This window comes from Schistocerca americana, chromosome 9, assembly GCF_021461395.2.
Source record: "Schistocerca americana isolate TAMUIC-IGC-003095 chromosome 9, iqSchAmer2.1, whole genome shotgun sequence".
In the NCBI taxonomy this organism is placed as follows: Eukaryota; Metazoa; Arthropoda; class Insecta; order Orthoptera; family Acrididae; genus Schistocerca; species Schistocerca americana.
The window spans coordinates 103,149,366-103,159,303 of NC_060127.1; positions in this window are offsets into that span (position 1 = coordinate 103,149,366).

Genomic DNA, 9,938 nt, shown 5'->3' on the forward strand with positions numbered 1-9,938 from the left:
AAGGGGAAACTTTATTGACACATTCCTGGGGTCAGATACATCACATGATCACACTGACAGAACCACAGGCACATAGACACAGGCAACAGAGCATGCACAATGTCGGCACTAGTACAGTGTATATCCACCTTCCGCAGCAATGCAGGCTGCTATTCTCCCATGGAGACGATCGTAGAGATGCTGGATGTAGTCCTGTGGAACGGCTTGCCATGCCATTTCCACCTGGCGCCTCAGTTGGACCAGCGTTCGTGCTGGACGTGCAGACCGCGTGAGACGACGCTTCATCCGGTCCCAAACATGCTCAATGGGGGACAGATCCGGAGATCTTGCTGGCCAGGGTAGTTGACTTACACCTTCTAGAGCACGTTGGGTGGCACGGGATACATGCGGACGTGCATTGTCCTGTTGGAACTGCAAGTTCCCTTGCCGGTCTAGGAATGGTAGAACGATGGGTTCGATGACGGTTTGGATGTACCGTGCACTATTCAGTGTCCCCTCGACGATCACCAGTGGTGTACGGCCAGTGTAGGAGATCGCTCCCCACACCATGATGCCGGGTGTTGGCCCTGTGTGCCTCGGTCGTGTGCAGTCCTGATTGTGGCGCTCACCTGCACGGCGCCAAACACGCATACGACCATCATTGGCACCAAGGCAGAAGCGACTCTCATCGCTGAAGACGACACGTCTCCATTCGTCCCTCCATTCACGCCTGTCGCGACGCCACTGGAGGCGGGCTGCACGATGTTGGGGCGTGAGTGGAAGGCGGCCTAACGGTGTGCGGGACCGTAGCCCAGCTTCATGGAGACGGTTGCGAATGGTCCTCGCCGATACCCCAGGAGCAACAGTGTCCCTAATTTGCTGGGAAGTGGCGGTGCGGTCCCCTACGGCACTGCGTAGGATCCTACGGTCTTGGCGAGCATCCGTGCGTCGCTGCGGTCTGGTCCCAGGTCGACGGGCACGTGCACCTTCCGCCGACCACTGGCGACAACATCGATGTACTGTGGAGACCTCACGCCCCACGTGTTGAGCAATTCGGCGGTACGTCCACCCGGCCTCCCGCATGCCCACTATACGCCCTCGCTCAAAGTCCGTCAACTGCACAATCGGTTCACGTCCACGCTGTCGCGGCATGCTACCAGTGTTAAAGACTGCGATGGAGCTCCGTATGCCACGGCAAACTGGCTGACACTGACGGCGGCGGTGCACAAATGCTGCGCAGCTAGCGCCATTCGACGGCCAACACCGCGGTTCCTGGTGTGTCCGTTGTGCCGTGCGTGTGATCATTGCTTGTACAGCCCTCTCGCAGTGTCCGGAGCAAGTATGGTGGGTCTGACACACCGGTGTCAATGTGTTCTTTTTTCCATTTCCAGGAGTGTATAAGACATTACCCGGTGCAGACGCAAACCTACAATAATTTATTGTTTACGAGCTGCAGTTTGCAACCAAAGAGACAGTAAACGGTAGCAAATTGAGGAAATGGAACTTGAATAAGTCAAGACCCACAGTTTTTCGATAATCTTAAAGTTACCGTAATGCAACGACTGAGGAAGGAATCCAAGAGAATACGAATGGATATCTTTGAGAGAAGAAGTGGTGTACGTGGCAGAGTATGTGAACGGGAAAAAGGTACAGTAGAAATCGTTAGATAAAACGTGATATATTAAATCTGACAAGAGGGAAAAATATAAAAATGCAGCAAATAAAGTAGGCCATGGGAAATAGAAATGTCTAAACATGAAGTTGACAGGAAGTCCAAAAACGCATCGCGATTTTGCACTTGGAAAACATAGGAGAATGAAAATGAGAAAGAAGAAAGAAAACTTTGCTGCAAGCAGAAGCAACTGTCAAGAACTCACTTGGCAAGCCAGCACTAAGCAAATAAGAGAAGGCTAGAAAGTGGAAGGAATATGTAGAGAGGAGAGGGGGAGGGGTTGTACAAACTAACATAAGCACAATGTTAGATTCCTGTGAAATGTCTGAACACTTAAGGCAATACTGATCCTACCACTTAGCTAAGTAGACACACTGAAGAACTGCGAAACTGTGTTTATAGCATTTGCATGTTTACAGAAAGCTTTTGACAATCTTAATTAAAATATTCTTTCAAGCTCTGGAGATGTCATCGATAAAACACAGGGCCACAAGATTATCTACAACTTGTACAGAATTCAAACTGCATTTCTAAGACTTCAATGACTTGAAAGGGAAGCAGTAATTGAGAAGGCAGAAGTAGAGAGGATATAAAATGAAGACTGTCAATAGCAAGAAAAGCGTCCTGAAAAAGAAAATTCGTCCACAACGAATATAAATTGTAATGGTTGGATACTATTTTACAAAGGTATTTGTGTGGAGTGCAGCCTTGTATGTAAGTGAAACGTGGACGATGAACCGTTCTGTCAAGAAGACAATGGACGCTTTCAAAACGTGGTGATCAATAAGAACGCTGAAGATTAGATACGAGGATCGTGTATCTAAAGAAGAGGTACGGAATTAAATAGAGGAGGAAGAGGAAATTACAGCACAACTTTGACTACAAGAGGGGTTAGTTGAAGGACATATTATGAGGCGTCAAAGAGTGAGGACAAAGGGGTTGAGTGATAGTATTCTGATAATAATCATCTGTTGAAATGCTATTCTACTATTTTATCTATTAATGTAAGCAGTGAATTTGCTCTTCCATGCGCTCCTCCACAAAACATTTATACCAAAACTGAAATCAGCTGAACACCAAATCTTTCAACCACTGTCTGACAACTACTGCATTCACTTTCAACTTTCTATAACTATCACTGGCTAGCCACACACATACAGATATAAGGAGAACAGGAATAAACAAACATTAGTTTTCAGCATATAATTCTTTAGGTTGGCAACATGTACATAAACAAACCAAACAGGAAGGGACATTAGGTGAACACACTGTAGTTACGACTTCAAATCAGAGTTTTCGGTAAAATGTCTACAGCTAGTGACAGAAGAAGAAAAAGCGAACATGAAAATGTGCTTATTTTCCATAATCAAAGTTTTAGTTCAACGTCCAGCATGTGACCAGGTGAGGGGAAACGCAGATGTCCGCCAAAAACTTGATTCACTGTAAGTAATCAGTTATTCACGTAAAAAAAAGATGTGAACTGCTTTATAATCTGCAAGTATCACATATCAAAACAAAACTGAATCCCTCTCGATTCCACCGAAGATGCCTTAAAGTAAAAGGCGATACGCGTCTTGAACCAATGAAGTACACTGGAGCAAGAAAAAAACTTTGTTACTTACCAAAGGAAATAATCAATAGCTGTAGATACTTAGAAATTACATCTTATGACATACCAGCAAATTAGTTTCTGTTTAACTTCTCATTCCACATGCTATTAACTGCCGTTTAAAAAAATTCATCCATCCCTTCTGAAATACTGTAGTTACTATCACATCTCGGTAGATAAATAGATTTTGGATATTTATCATGCGACGAAAAACATGACTTTTTACAGGTTATCGTTTGCAAAAGGCATGTGTCGATTTCCTGAACCGTTTACGAAATTTGCGGTTGATACAACCATATGGTTTACGATGAGCAGGACAAAGTATCGGTCGCATCGCGAGCGACCTGCGCGCGGTCACCGCACAGCCCATCCGCCGACATATCATTCAATATCTCGAGAACGGTGATAGCTATCGTTCTGCTCTCAGCTTTAAAAACATTTTCGATATGTTGACTAAATTTCATACACAATAATGTGAACTGTACGCAAAGTCCACGCAGTATGTTTTTACCTCTGCACACTCATTAAAATTTCGTGTAAAGGTTTACGTAAATGCGATACAGCAAGTAACCACGACGAATAACGAAAAGAAATTCGGTCCTTTATCGAGAGAAGATATCAGACTGTAACATGCACAAGAATCAAATTATTCTACCGAATAGTTTCCTTGGAATCGGATGATACGTATTTCATAGCTGCCGCCGCGTCCGCGCCAGCGGTTCGGCGAAAGTTCGTGTGGCCCGGGGTTCCGTACCTGACGTCACGTTCAGCGCGTTCTGTAATTGGCGGCGCGGACCTGGAGCGCGGCACGCGGCAGCGGTTCGACATGGACAAACCGCGACGCAGAGCCCGCCAAGCCGCTGACGGCGTTTCCATGGCAACCACGCCGCTGCCACGCGGTAGCCCTAGTGGGAACCGGCCTTAAGAATACTGGCGTGTACGCCAGACTGTTTCCCCCTCTCTGTTCCTCCGGCGTAAACACGACGGTGCTGCCACAGTGGCGAGGAAGAAATTAGTCCTCTTTCCTCCCCTTGTTGAACAGGTGCGGTCGGCAGGTAGTCGAGGCGCCACGCCACAGTTCCCGAAGCCGCTCCCTCCGAGGTTTGGTTTCGAATCCCGGGGAGGGACGGCAGATTTGCCGCCCCTCGTTTCGCACGTGCCTTGCGCCGGCCCACCTCGGCACACTCTTGACACTGTGAATCTCGGAATATTGAATTCCCTAATGATTCACACAATGGAATGTCCCATGCGTCTAGCTCCAACTACCATTCCGTGTTCAAAGTCTATTGATTCCCGCCATGCGGCCATAATCATGTCGGAAACCTTCTCACATGAATCACCTGAGAACAAATGACAGCTCTGGCAATGCACTGCCCTTTTACACCTTGTGTATGTGATACTTCCACCATCTGTATATGTGCATGCCACTATCCTGTGATTTTTGTCCCTTCAGTGTATTTGCAAGATTGTTGTGGGTTTGTGACCTACGCGAGTAGCAATATCAAACAGTGATAAAGTGCAGTCTTGATAGGCCACAATTCTGCTGCTGTCGAATTCCAACACATGCTGGTAGACAGTTCTCCTTCTTACACCAGGTGTAAAACAATCTTCTTGCAAAGATTTGACTGAAATTTTACTCACCATATTTAGCAACCTAAATATTTTCCCACTTGCGTAACATTGACTTTGCTCCGTTCTGGCGTCATGAAAACAATACATAACCCTCTAATACCAGTAATAGCCACACAAAGTGGCCTCATGTGATATACTCTTGACTGCAAAAGTGAGCCCTACTTTGCATGGAAATTGTGTGTCAGCAAAATGATGCACAACACACTATTAGGTATGATGTAAAAATGTGTGAGGGAGTACTGAAAAGAAACTGAACTAATTTTTTGGTGGCCAGAGCTCTTGTAGTACCACAATTTGCCACTAGGAGTGCACAGAATGAACATTCTAGTCGGTAAACTGGGTGCTGTCGCTGAAGAAGGTTGGGAGTAGTTTCGGCACAGTTTATTGTGACAACTATTTTGCGTGATTCTCGTTTTTGTAATGGATGATTTTTATGAACACTATGCAGTCCTAAAATTCCAATTTTTGCTCGGAAAAGTGGAACAGAAATTCTTGAAATGTTAAGAATGACATATCAGGATGATGCTATGGGGAAAACTCAAGTGTTTCACTGGTTTTCCTGTTTCAAAAACGGTGAAATGTCAATTGATGATATACCTTGTTCTGGTCTTCCTTCCAGGTCCCGATCATGTGAAAATGTTTTAAACATTCGTGCAGTCATCAATAAATATAGACACTGGACCATTGAAGAAATTGTGGAGGTGTCAGGAGTGCCTTCGAGTTCAGTGCAGTGAATTATGACGAAAGGTGCGGGAATGGAAAGGATGGCTGCAGAATTCATGCCACAACTGCTGACTGCTGAACAAAAACTAGGTCGTGTGGAAGCAACCTATGATTTGAAAGGAGAGTCCCAAAATTATCCAAAAATTTTTTTTTCAAATATTGTCGTAGGTGACAAAACTTGGTGCCATGCTTACAATCCCAATTCAAAGCAACAATACAGCCAGTAGAATACTTCAAATTAGCTTCATCTCAAGAAAGCTCATCATTTGAAACCCAACATTAAAATAATGCTAATCTGTTTTTTCAATCTGACAGGAGTCATTCATTCATTCAGAGGTTGTTCTGCAGTGTCAGACACTAACTACACTTTCTACTTGGAAGTTCTGAAAGGATTTCACAACAGTGTGTGACAGAAGCAGCCTGGTTTGTGGTAGTTAGGTGAATGGTTTTTTCCATCATGACAATGTCCCTTCCCTCACATCCCTGTCTGTATGACAGTTCTTGACCAAAAATGATATGACCCCTGTCATCACCTCCCATAATCACCTGTTGTTGCCTCGTGCTACTTCTTTTCTTTTGTTTCCACGAATGAAAAGACATATGAAAAGAAAGCATTTTCCCGATGCTTCTGAGATGAAAGTGATGGATATGCTGTCAAGCGTCACAAAAGATGATTTGTTTTGAAACACTGGACAAAAGGTTATAGGATTGTATTAGTGCAAGTAGAGAGTACTTTGATTAAAATGTGAATAAATAAGTTAAAAAAAATACCACCTCATATACACTATACGATCAAAAGTATCTGGACACCACCAAAAACATATGTTTTCCATATCAGGTGCATTGTGCAGCCACCTACTGCCAGGTACTCCATACCAGTGGCCTCAGTAGTCATTACACATCATGAGAGAGCAGAATGGAGCACTCCGTGTGCTGTGGCCTTCTCCACCAGACATCACAGCGCCTAGAGTATCAGCAACCAAACTGAAAGCCTGCAGCCGCGGGTTGCCCACCTCGCATGCACACCGAAGCACTACACAACCGACAGGCAATATTGATGAACGGCCACAGCAACAACCACAAAAACAACACCACAGCAAAGGCACCAGGGGCCACTACCGGCCCACATAAACGTAAGGAAGAGGTCGCTGCAGATCCCGGAACTATTTTCACACGTCAAACCAAATGAGGGGAAAATAGTTCCGAGGTACTCATCCGCCGAAGCACTATAAAGGCTGGCGCTCGGCCACACATCGGCAGTTAATTGACCGCCAGTAGACTTTGATAGCTGCCACCCCGGCATGGATGTTCTCGCTGATCTCTGGATTAGGCTTGGTATATCGGAGAAGTCTCTGGCGGAGACTAGTAGGAAATTATTTCAGTTGTTTTCTATCTTATTCTTGTGTGTAGTTGTGATTCAAAGACGGATCACTGTTTTGTGTTGGTGTCATACTTGGAGAATTGTTTTGGTTAATCGAACAGTCCAATAAATTGTTTTCAGACTTTGATCGTTAATTTCTTACGCTTACGCAGACATAACACTGTGAAACTCATGGACTTCGAACGTGGTCAGGTGATTTGGTGTCACTTGTGTCATACGTCTGTACACAAGTTTTCCACACTCCTAAACATCCCTTGGTCCACTGTTTCCAATGTGATAGTGAAGTGGAAATGTGAAGGGACATACAGCACAAAAGCGTACAGGCCGACCTCATCTGTTGACTGACAGAGACTGCCGCCAGTTGAAGAGGGTCATAATGTGTAATAGGCAGACCTCTATCCAGACCATCAAACAGGAATTCCAAACTGCATCACGATCTATTGCAAGTACTATGACAGACAGGAGGTGAGAAAGCTTGGATTTAACGGTAGAACGGCTGCACATAAGCCACACATCATGACGGTAAATGCCAAACGACACATCACTCAGTGGAAGGAGCGTAAACATTGGAGTGACGAATCACGGCACACAATGTGGCAATCCAATGGTAGGGTGTGGGTATGCCGAATGCCAGGTGAACATCATTTGCCAGCGTTGTGTAGGGCCAACAGTAAAATTCAGAGGCGGTGGCGTTATGGTGTGTTCACGTGTTTTCAATGGAGGGGGCTTGCACCCCTTGTTGTTTTGCATGACACTATTACAGCACAGGCCTACATTAATGTTTTAAGCACCTTCTTGCTCCCCACTGTTGAAGAGCAATTCGAGGATGGCGACTGCACCTTTCTACACGATCAGGCACCTGTTCATAATGCATGGCCTGCGGCAGAGTGGTTACACGACAATAACATCCCTGTAATGGACTGGCCTGCACACAGTCCTGACTTCATTTCTACAGAACACCCTTGGGATAGTTTGGAACACAAACTTTATGCCAGGCCTAACTGACTGACATTGATACCTCTCCTCAGTGCAGCACCCCGTGAAGAATGGGCCGCCATTCCCCAAGAAACCTTCCAACACCTGATTCAATGAATGCCTGCAAGAGTGCAAGCAGTCATTGAGGTTAGAGATGGACCAACACCATATTGAATTACTGCATTACCGATGGAGGGCGCTATGAACTTGTAAGTCATTTTACTCAGGTGTGCAGATACTTTCGATCACATACTGCATATGACAGTGTGCTGAAATGTAACATCTCCAAATTTTTAATGTGAAAACACTCAAGTTTTTTAAAGAAAACAAACTTTATTAACATTTTACATTTTTATTCTTCATGTCTACATATTTATTTCTCAACAGTCACACTGGTGACGAACACATTTCTCCCAATGAGAGACCACTTTGCTGATACTGTCATCGTGGAATGTTTGACTTTGATGACGGAACCACCTCACCTCTGCTTGCACCCCTACAACACTACCAAAGTGATGTCCTCGAAGGCGTTCTTTGAGATACAGAGACAGATGAAAATCAGATGGGGCCAATTTGGGACTGTACAGAGGATGACCGGGGAAAGTGAATCCAAAGCATTGGATTGCTGCAGTGATATTGTATGATCTAGCATTGCCATGCTGAAGGAGTGGGTACTCCACATGTGGACGAACTCTTCGAATCTGGCTTTGTTTCCTGATGGTCTTGCAACACCCTGCAGAGTTTATGGTGATGCCTTTGTGGATAAATTCCAAATGCACCACACCTTCCACAAATTTCAAAGTCCAAAGCCCCTAGATAGGGCAGTCTACCTGCATGTGTCTTCCTTGGACTTCACTGTGGCACAAGACCTCACTTTTGTAATTACTCATGTTTACATTGGTACAGGGTGATGAAAAAGTCAAGCATATCAAAAACCAATCAAGTGTATAAATATATATAACTTTCATCCACTGTGTCCCAATGTAAACACAAGTAATTACAAAAGCAGGATAATGTAATACAGTGAAGTTTAAGATTATGAGAATGCGGTGCCTACAATCCTTTACAGATGATTTAATCACCAAACGAATCATTTCATTAGATGTGTATTATAGAGCACACCACTTTCCAAACAAATTGTTCATAAGCACACAGTGAAAAAAGGAAACTTGCTAGCCTTTGGACTGTAGGAGGGAGGGGTGGCAGGTATATTGGCTAGGTGTGTAACACACAATTGTAGGAGTCGGTGGGGAATAGTGGGTGCTGAAAGCAACATGGGGGTGTGAATTGGAAGGGGGTGACAGGACAGAGGAAGGGGAAGGGGAAACTGTTACGTGGAGGGTGCAGGGCAGTGGGTTATCTGAGATTGAGGCCAGGATGATTACAGGAGCAGAGGATGTGTTGTAAGGATGTGCGTAGTGCAGAGAAGCTAGTGGTGGAAGGAAAGATTTGATGGCCTGGGCTAAGTTTACATGAAACATAGATGGATTTTCAGTTGACCACTTTCTCATGTCTTGACCCTTCATGTATTCACTAAGGTGAAACCGCACCTTGTCAGTGCAGATAAAATGGTCCATTTCTGTGATTCAATTAATGCTACCAAATGACCAAAACTATGTACGGTATGCTTGATACTTTTCTATACCTAGCACTTTGAGATTCTGCATACTACGAACATGATTAAGCATGATATTTTAATTTCTGCACCACTTTCTGATCAGTACCATATAAAATCTGAGATTGGAACTATTGTCTCCTTAAACACTTTCACGGCAAAAGCAACATCACATCTCTCCCCTTAGCCAGTTTAGCGTCCAACAAAATGTCTGGTCTCCTGGTTCTCTAATTGTCTGCAAGTGATCCACATTTCTGGAAATGGACAATTAATTTAGCTATTGTTGAACTTTTCAGCACTGTGGCATCTGGATATTTCAGACGAAATGTGTCCACAACATGTGCATATTGCC